Source organism: Microtus oregoni, unplaced genomic scaffold (genome assembly GCF_018167655.1).
Source record: "Microtus oregoni isolate MIOR12 unplaced genomic scaffold, Mior012 000018F_ref0000195, whole genome shotgun sequence".
In the NCBI taxonomy this organism is placed as follows: Eukaryota; Metazoa; Chordata; class Mammalia; order Rodentia; family Cricetidae; genus Microtus; species Microtus oregoni.
This window is the reverse complement of record NW_024543077.1, coordinates 4,208,183-4,217,582: the sequence shown is the minus strand read 5'-3', so window position 1 is coordinate 4,217,582 and position 9,400 is coordinate 4,208,183. Positions and strand designations below refer to the sequence as shown.

General features: G+C 40.3%; 1 protein-coding gene across 4 annotated transcripts in view; it reads left to right on the top strand.

The window, feature by feature from the left end:
- Positions 1 to 608: 608 nt before the first annotated feature.
- Positions 609 to 9,400, top strand: part of Kmt2e (lysine methyltransferase 2E (inactive)) — a 67,837-nt gene continuing 59,045 nt past the window's right edge. For 3 of the 4 annotated variants that reach the window (XM_041668648.1, XM_041668647.1, XM_041668645.1), the window contains exon 1: positions 612 to 744. The gene's annotated coding sequence lies outside the window, so the exon portion shown is untranslated. Of the gene's footprint in view, positions 745 to 9,400 lie in introns of all 4 variants that reach the window. The other variant, XM_041668646.1, reaches the window with a different exon arrangement.

The window sequence follows — 9,400 nt, the reverse complement described above, 5'->3', positions numbered from 1 at the left end:
GGGCAGCGCTCTAGGGAGTGATGGGAGGGGGCTCGTCCCCGTCCCTGCTGTCATCCTTCTACCTCCTAGTGGCATCCTCAGGCTCACCGACATCCAGACTTGAGGGCTACTCAGGGACAACTGGGCGAGAGCCAAGCCCGCCAGCTAGCGAGACCGCGACCACCGTCGGCGAATGGCGGGATGCACCGGTGCTGAAAAAGACCGAGCGTCTGGCCTGCTCGCGGCCCCCCGCGTGACGTCCCCACGGCCCGGCGGAGAAGCCGCGCCTGGAGGCAGCCCATAAACAAGATGGCGGCGGGCAGCTTCGTCCCCTCCCCCCTGCCCCTGCGGAGCGGGGCGGGCGGGCCCCGTGCGCTTGCCGCCGCCGACGCCGCCGCCGCTGCCGCCGCCGCCGCCGCCGCCGCCGCCGTCGCCGCCATTTTCCCAGAGCGAGAAGCAGTGACACTGAGCGGGCGCAGGGGGCCGAGTCGGAGATCGAGCCTGAGTTCGGGAGCGGCAGCAGACGGGGCATAGACAGTCGGGACAGCCTCGCCGCCTCCCCAGCACTCCTGCCGCGGCCCGCAGCGCCCGACTCCCGGGTTCCCACTGAAGACACTGCGCGCCGCTGCCTGGGGAGGGGGTGTGGAATCGATTCGGGTCCGCAGTGGCTGTCGTCGGGGGTCGTCGGAGTGCCGAGGTGTGGAGTGACTCGTCGGGGGTCGAGCCGATCAGAGGGTTCGGGTGTCTGGTGTGTGACCATCACAGGTCAGTGCCTGTCGTGTCCGTGGAAGTCGTGGGGTCTGCGGTGGGGGGCACTTAGGGCTCCGGGGAAGGGGTCGCTGCCCCTCGGGAGCCGGGCGTCCACACTGAGGCTGGGGCGCCTTTGCTGGGGCCGGACGTCGCTGGTGGAAATCGGATTTGTCCTTTATCCTGCCTGTCCATAGCAGTGGGGGCATTATGGCGGGTTTTGGGGTAGTGGAAGGGGAAACTGGCAGTTAAACCCCCTTGAGAGAGTGGGAGTTAGGGAGGGGGCGCCCTCCTCCCTGGCAGCGGGTTCAGGCCACCGGGGTGAAGGAGGAGGCTTGTGACTGCTGGGGCTTGTGTCGGAGAGGTCCCGGGAGCTGCCATCTCTCTCTCTTTTCTAGCTGCATCTTGTTTCGGGTGCGGAGAGAAGACGTTTAGGCCTCGTTTTCTTCTTCCTGCCTTTATTTCTTGTCACTTTCTGGCATAATGTTCTCCTAAACATGGAAGGGGGGTAAAAAAAACTCCCTGGGCATCTCTCTTTGTAGGAAAGAGACAGCTCCTCATCCTCTCCGGGAGAGGGTAAACCCGCCCCTAAGGTGGTCACCCCAGCCTTCCCAGTCTCCTCCCCCGCTCTTCTTGCATTACTGCCGTCCTCTACTGTGCCAAAGCCTTAGAATTCACAATATGGCTCATTTCAGAAAAGCTTATTTTGACCGAAAGGTTGGCACCAACGCAGTGGCAGCAGTTAGAGATGAGAAACAAACGGTTCCCTGTGCTAAACCGGGGAGGAGGGAGAGAAAAAACAATCCCGGGTGCTTGCTTCACTGGCCTTAGTTCCGCCTAGATCCGCCCTATTTAGAAGGCTGTCTCGAGAATGATCAAATTTAAAGTCAAAGAGAAATCAGTGGAGTTAGTCTTAGAGTAAATTTCTGTGTTGCTTATTTTATTCAGTCTTTAGAGATGTGGATAATATAAGGTGTTTGGAGTTCTGGAGACCTTGGGAAGAATTAAGTAAGGTGCATTCAGCTGTAGGTTGGAGTTAGCAATACCTAATTGGGAAACAGACCCCCTTTCCCTTTAATTTCTGAGACGGAGAGTAAAAACTGTAATTTCCCTCTTTTGTCCTTTACAGATTCTAAAAATGGCGGCCCCAAGGCTGATGTTGTGGTAATCTAATCAGCTCGGGTCCTCCACACCCCATGCAGTGCGTTTGTCTGCAGCATATTACAGGCTTATTATGTTTACATGAAAAAGATTGGGCTTGCCCCCCTTCTCCAAACCGTTTACAAAAATGCGTCAATTTTATTGCAAATTGCAATGCTGTTTTTAGTTGAATAATTTTATTGGTTTTTCCTGAAAGGCAAATAAACAAAACACAACTTTTGAAAAAAATAAAAAACACTTTGTCTTGGAAATTCCACCATCAAGGGACTTTTAAAGATTAAAAATGTATTTAGGTACAGATAATAGTTTACGTTGGCCTTAAATCGCCCATTTTTACCTACTATGTCAAAGTAAAATGTTTTGCTAAGTGTAACACGTTTTACATTTTTGAGAATTTTTATCTTCAGTTAAACATACAACTCTTAACTAATTTTGTGTATTTTGGTTTTTATATTTTGTTTCAGAGTAAATTTTTTAGGGAGCTGTATAAACAGACCTAAACCTGTTAACGTAACTGAATATAAGGATGCTTTTCTTCCCAATATTGTGTCTTGTCTCTATTTTCTTTTGTTTTTAAAGCTTTAATAATTTTCAGTTGTTTGTATATTTGGTAAGGTGACACTCCACGCTTTACTGCCTCTTAAATTTGTCTTATTGCATACTATCATCATTATGTAAGTTAAAAGAATAAGATGTTGATTCCCTTTCCCATGCCCATTTGCCTACTATGGGGTTGTGGACTTAGTCTGTTTTAATAGAACTTAATAAAACCATTGCTATAATAGGATCTTGAATCCATTTTATGCCATTGTCAAAATCTTCAAGACAGAAGATTAACTGTCAGGTGTCATTTAGCTGGACTTTCAAAAGTGTGGTTGATTGCAATTTATTTACATAGTGGGAGGGATGTCTTTTTTCTGGGTTGAACTAAGTATAAGTAGTAAGATATCATTGGGCCATTAGTGGGGTTTAATGACCTCCTTGATTGTGCAGCAACTGGAAGATGAGTGCCTTTCAATCCAGTAGTACTTAAAAAGGCTGGAGAGCACACATCCCTTTGTGAGTCGTACTCCATTATAGCAACCGTAGAACAGCACTCATATTGGGAATCTATGAACTAGCTGATTATAAGTGTGGAAATAATGGGATTAGGTAGTTTTACATCCCAGTGAGTTTCATCCCTGAAGACTGACAGTGATTGAGTACAGAACCATACTTAGAATCTTTGAAGTATTATATGATGAAATGTTGGTGGGTAGTGGGTGAGTTTGTACAGGGTTCCAGGGTCACTTATTTACATAATAATCTGAGTGTGTGAGTCTAGACCCTAGATAGAGTGTATGGGATCCATGGTTAAGATTTGTGATTTAGAACAAGGTTGGTAACAATAAGAGAAAACACTGTCTATACATACTATGGGTTTCTTGTTATTGTTGTTGATCAAGTCTAAACATCAAGTAATTGGGTAACTTGGTTTCACATAAACATTGTTAGAAATAAGAAAATCTTCCTTTTGGGTTTTGTTTCTCTTTTAACTCCTGCAAAGTAGGGAATAATTTTAAGGGTTTGTTGTACCTTATTTTCAGTATATAAACAACGTAGCTGCTGTACAAGTTAGGATGGGGGAGGCAAATTTATTAACAGGTTGTGTTTAATTTCTGTTCCCAGAGAATTCTGAAACATTTGATCTCTTGGGAGGAAACTAAGTCTTTGTTTCTATGATAGCTGAGTTTGGGCGATTACATATTTATCTGTTTAGTGGATTTGTAGGAAACCTGTAATAGAATAAAATTACTTTTTAAAAAAAGTTATTTTTAGCGACTGCATTTTGATCATACTTGGTTTTTGTTGTCATTATAAAGTATCGTTTTGATCCCTGTTTAATTGAGAACTTTTGCCCGTTTCCTTTTCCTTCAGCCCAGTGTCATAGTGAAGTGATAGCTGTTAATGGTGGCTGTGACTAGCAGGGGCGCTCGTCCTGGTGACCCTGGCCTGCCTGCAGCCAGAGAAGTTTCACTATATATCTTATTAATGAGGGCAACAATTACTTCTTAAATTAGCATCATAATTTATAAGAATAATGGACTCATTTTTGTGTATTAATCTCTTAAACCTGTAGTCTTATTTTTAAAGGTGTATTATAAAATTCTGGCTGGGCATTGGTGGCACACAGCTTTAGTTCCAGCACTTGCAAGGCAGGTGGATCTCTGTGAGTTCAAGGCCAGTGTGGTCTACAAAGAAAGTTCTAGGATAGCTAGGACTGTTACCCAGAGAAACCCTGTTTGGAGGGACCAAAAAAAAAAAAAAGAAAAAAAAAAAAGAAGAAGAAGAAAGAAAGAAAGAAAGAAAGAAAGGAAAAGAAAAGCATTTTTAGAAATTGCTACTGAAAAATAGATGTGTACTACTGTGCTTAATTTTACTTAGTTATGAAGGAGTTATGTATATTTTCATTTATGTAAAGCATTTGCTATGCTTTACCTTCTTAAATTTCTATATTTAAATAGCAATGGAATTTGAAGAGTTATCAGAATATGCAGTTATCTGAAAAGACAGTATACTATTTTAAAAACATATTTTAATAAAGTATAATAGCTTTTATTTCTAAAAAAACCCTATTAGCAGATGATAGGTGATCACTTATTGTTGAATGTAAAGCTTTAGTTTAAGTAAACATGTACTTAAAAATGGGTTAATCAGAGACAGTTTCTATTATGTCTCAGAGCAAATGTTAAATACATGTATTCCATGAGAATTATTTTTACTTTATAGCAAGATACACTTTTTAGTTACTTCCCCAATAATAGGAAAGATTTATCTACTTCAAACATGGCTATGTGATATTATTAGCTTTGGGCTGAGTTCAAGAACCCAAATGACTCAGATTTATTGTCTGTTTTGTCATGAAGAAATATCGGAAGGAGCCTTATTTCCTTAATGCTAAACTGATTGTTTTGTATTAATTAAATATTTGTTTAAAAGAGCAGTATTTGTGAGTGAAATTGTTTTGCACTGTTAGAAGTAGACAGTATTAACCAAAGATTGACCTATTGCTATTAAGTTATAAGTATGTTATAGAGGACATATTATGAGTCAAAGAAATAGTTCATTATTGTGAACATCTAGACTAAGTGCTAAACTAAAAACTAAATGGGGTGGAGAAATGGTTTAGTGGCTAAGAGCACTCTCATTGCTCTCCCAAAGGTCCTAAGTTCAATTCCAGCACCCACATAGCAGCTCACAACTGTCTGATGCCATCTTCTGGTGTGCAGATGTATATGCAGGCAAAGTACCATATACATAAAATACATAAATAAATAAATCTTTAGACAAAAATCAAATTGTGGTGACCCAGATTAAGTAGATCGTATTTGTACCTTTAAACATATGAAAAGTTCCTTTTACTAATCTTTAGTGACTACAGTGCTTCTTAAATTAGAATCAGAAAAATCCTTGTTAAAATTCATTTGATACAAAGTCAGTTGTTTTTCTCTCTTGATCAATTTATTGTAGACAGTTTAAGAAAGCCATTTTCATGTTATTGGGTAAATTTTACAGCGTTTTTGGAAATCTCATTTCATTATTTACCTAAAGTGTTTAGGGTCTTAGTTAGTTTTTGAGGCACTGCCCCATGTATCCCAGACTGGCCTGAACTTGCCTATGTAGCCTAGGATGACCTTAAACTTGTGATCGTCTGTTTCCACTAAATACCAGGATTACAGCTGTGCACTACCAGATCTGGTGTTAGGAGTTGGGAGCAGGATTTTACACATTGGAAACAAGCCCTCTGTTCACTGGGCTGCATCCCCAGACCCAAGAGTCTTCTAATTTGTAGACAATGACTTGTAATACATTGATTTAATTTGTAAATAAGCAGCTACTTATTCAAAATTTTAAAATGCTGGTTTTTTTAGTTCTTAAAAGTGAAGTCTGAAATCTGGGTGTAAGAAAAGGAGAAACAAGGGAGTGGGGGAAGGGTAATAGAATACATGTGATATGAAAACAGAGGGGACACTATTTAAGGGGAAAGAAGCAGCCAGAGAGGGGCAGAAGAAGGGCAGGGGAAGAGTGGGATGAGTTAGAAGAAAGTATGATGAACACGTGTAGGAAAATGTAATGAAACATATCATGTTGGATTTAAATTTAAAGAGTTAATTAAGAAAAATGAAAGAGGGCTAGGGCTGCAGCTCACTGTTTGCCATGCGTGAAGTTCTCAATCCCTAGTTCTGCTCCCTGCCCCCACTATAGAAACAAAATCTCCCTCATTTCTCTTGTATTTTTACAACTGGGGGAAGAAAGCAATTCCTAGTAACTCTTAGGTTGCTTAATGTAGAATTGATCCCAAAGAAGGAGCACTTTCATCCCTTAAGTTTATTATTGAGAAATAATATTGTACCAATGCCAGCTTGGTTGTGGTACTTCAGGTCTGAGCCAAGGCGGAGACAGAAAGCTAAAATATGACAGTGGGATTTAGTTTGCTGCCATTTATGGCATTTGAAGATAACTTTTACATTTTTATTATTTTAATTTGTGCGTAAGGTAATTTTGTAAAGTTTATTTGAGTGTGTGTGTGTGCATGCACACGAGTATAGTATGTATGGGTGAGGGCATGTGTATGCCTTAGGACAGCTTAAGTAGTTGATTCTCTCAGGCCTTAAGCTTGTTCATTGTTTACTGTAGAACCATCTATCTTAATAACTCTGTAAGTAACGTTTTTTTAGGCACCCCCCCAAAAAAGAATAGTTGTGTGTGTGTGCATGCATGCAGTGTATTCTGATATAGATTTGAATTCCCCCCCAAGAGGCTCACAGAAAAGGAGAATGGATATAAAGAAGATACCCCTCCTCTTCTAATAGTTTTGTTTTCTGTTTCATACAAGTAATAAATATAACTTGCTTGTGAGTTTACGCAGGCATCTGAAGTGATACAAGATTTGAAGGGTCTTGCCTGGTGGTGGTGGCGCACGCCTTTAATCCCAGCACTTGGGAGGCAGAGGCAGGCGGATCTCTGAGTTCGAGACTAGCCTGGTCTACAAGAGCTAGTTCCAGGACAGGCTCCAAAACCACAGAGAAACCCTGTCTCGAAAAACCAAAAAAAAAAAAAAAATAATAAAAATAAAGATTTGAAGGGTCTTAATGGTACTAACTTCAATGATTAGAACTATGCTTTAGTAGCCATGAATTGACAGGGGTTTGAGACTAGTCAAATAAAAATATATAATGCTCATTTGGAACTATTCTCTGCTGTTTCTTTTAGAACAAAGCTTCTTGATTGGTTGATTGACAGCCTGTGTTGTTAAGCCTCCACCTAATAATTTGAAGGCTAGACAACGATGAATTTGAATAGCCTCTCTTTCCCTGGCACTAAGGGTACAGAGATAGGTAAGCTCATCTTCACCTTGAGGGAGATCACAGTTTGTTTCTACCTCTCATGAGTCTACTATTTTAGGGTTGATTTTGCTGCAGGGAACAGATATCGACCAGAGCTAGCTTAAGGAAAGGATTCGTTATAAGGTTATATAGGGAAATCTCAGAATTTATTTGAAATCTAGTGAATCTCACAAAAAAGTAGCAAAGTGTCCTAGAGGTTCCATTCTTTGTCTTGCTTCTTGTTACTAGCTGTGCTTCGATAAGAGGTGGTGGCAAGGAAGGTATTTATATGTGTGGAGGGGTGGCTATAATATAGCCCAAATACTTGCTTTTCTTACTATATTTTTTTAGAGAACAAAATCATGGGTCTTATTACATTTTCATACATAATTGTCATGGCATGTGACTTGATTGCTGTTCTTCACTCTACATCATAAAATTGCTTTTTTGGGGAGTTGGGGTAGAGGAGCAATGTTCAGAACCAAATAACTGACATTTCAAACTGATGGCTCCAACAACAACAACCAAAGGCAAAGTGGTCTGGTACACACATGTGTTCATGCACTTGAGCACAAACGCATGTACATACAAACTAAATAAATATGCACATATATACATATACTGCATGTGCAGATCATATAAAGGCAGGGTTTTCTGAGGATGTAGAGGGTTTTCTAGTATGCAGAATAAAAACCAAATAAATGAATTAATGAATGAATGAAGTGTGTGTAAAAAGAAAGTTGTAATTTGAAGGTTTGATTTTTGAAATGATGACATTTCAATAAAGTATATTTTATAGAAGATTGGGGATAGAAAACCAAACAAGATGAATGGTTGTTGAATTCATGACTGATATTAATAATAGAGAGGACTGAGCCTTCAGGGACATTCACCGAATGTTTACAAGTGTGGGAGAAGGAAGATGTGGTTTTGTTAACTAAAGTGGATATCTTAGCCACCAAATTCCAGGCTTTGAGGGCAAATGCATAAATATCTCAATTTTTTTTTTTGGTAAGGGGTGAAGTAAATGATCTAATTGTGAAAACTATATATCTTGTAGATGTTTCAAAATAATGTGACAAAATCTAAACTGTCATTTAAAAATATAAGTAGTATATTCTTTGAGATGCCCAAGAAGATTGAAAAGATTGTGTGAAACAGGTTTTATAACTAGAATAGTCTTCTGAAATAATATTGTCAGTGTGTGTGTGTGTGTGTGTGTGTGTGTGTGTGTGTATGTATGTGTGTGTATGTGTATGACCAAAAAACTGCCCTGAGGAAGTTGAGTCTCCTATATATCCCCAAATAGTTTTGCGGCACAGATTTTTAAGTTTGAAAGTGGAGAAAAATTAAAAGTTCCTGAAAGTCCAGTAGTGTTTTAATATAGTGGGGAAGAAAGACAAATATAAAGGAGAATGACTTTAGAAAATTTGCAGAATGATTGGGGTATGCAATGATGCAAAAAGAAAAGAAAGAACGAACCCTTATATACCCAAAGGAACTGTAACCTGATAGATTATCAACTTGATAGATTAGGAACTTGACTGTGCGCTATGTAATACACATATGTACATATATACATATATGTATGTATACATATATACACATACGTACATATGTGTGTGTACACGTATGTGTGTGAGTTGCTTGTGGAGGTGAGAAGAGGCCTTTTTTTGCAGGGAGTTGTAAGCTGCCTGGATGGATTCTAGGAACTGGACTTTGGTCATCTACAGGATGCTACTCCAAGTCATCTGTCTAATCTCTTGTATTTTAACTAATAGTTTGGAGGATGTGCAGATTTGGACATTCTCCTATGCTATCACCCTTTTTTTAAGCCGTAGAGATGAAAATGAGGCACAAATGCTTAATATCACCATTAACAGACATTAGTGTTTCTTTATAGCTAAATCCTGGGTACTGGGATTACAGACATGCACCACTACCACTGTTTTATGTGGTGCTGGGGAGCAAACCTGGGACCTTCTTCGTGCTAGACAAGCACTCTGTTCAGCTACATACAACCCCAGCCCTAGCTCTTTGCCCTTGACATGATTTTAAAAGCAGCCTTAGTCTTCTAGGTTTTTATTTTTGTTTGATTAATAGAATCCATATTAACAGAGCCCTCCAGATTGATACTGACAAACACT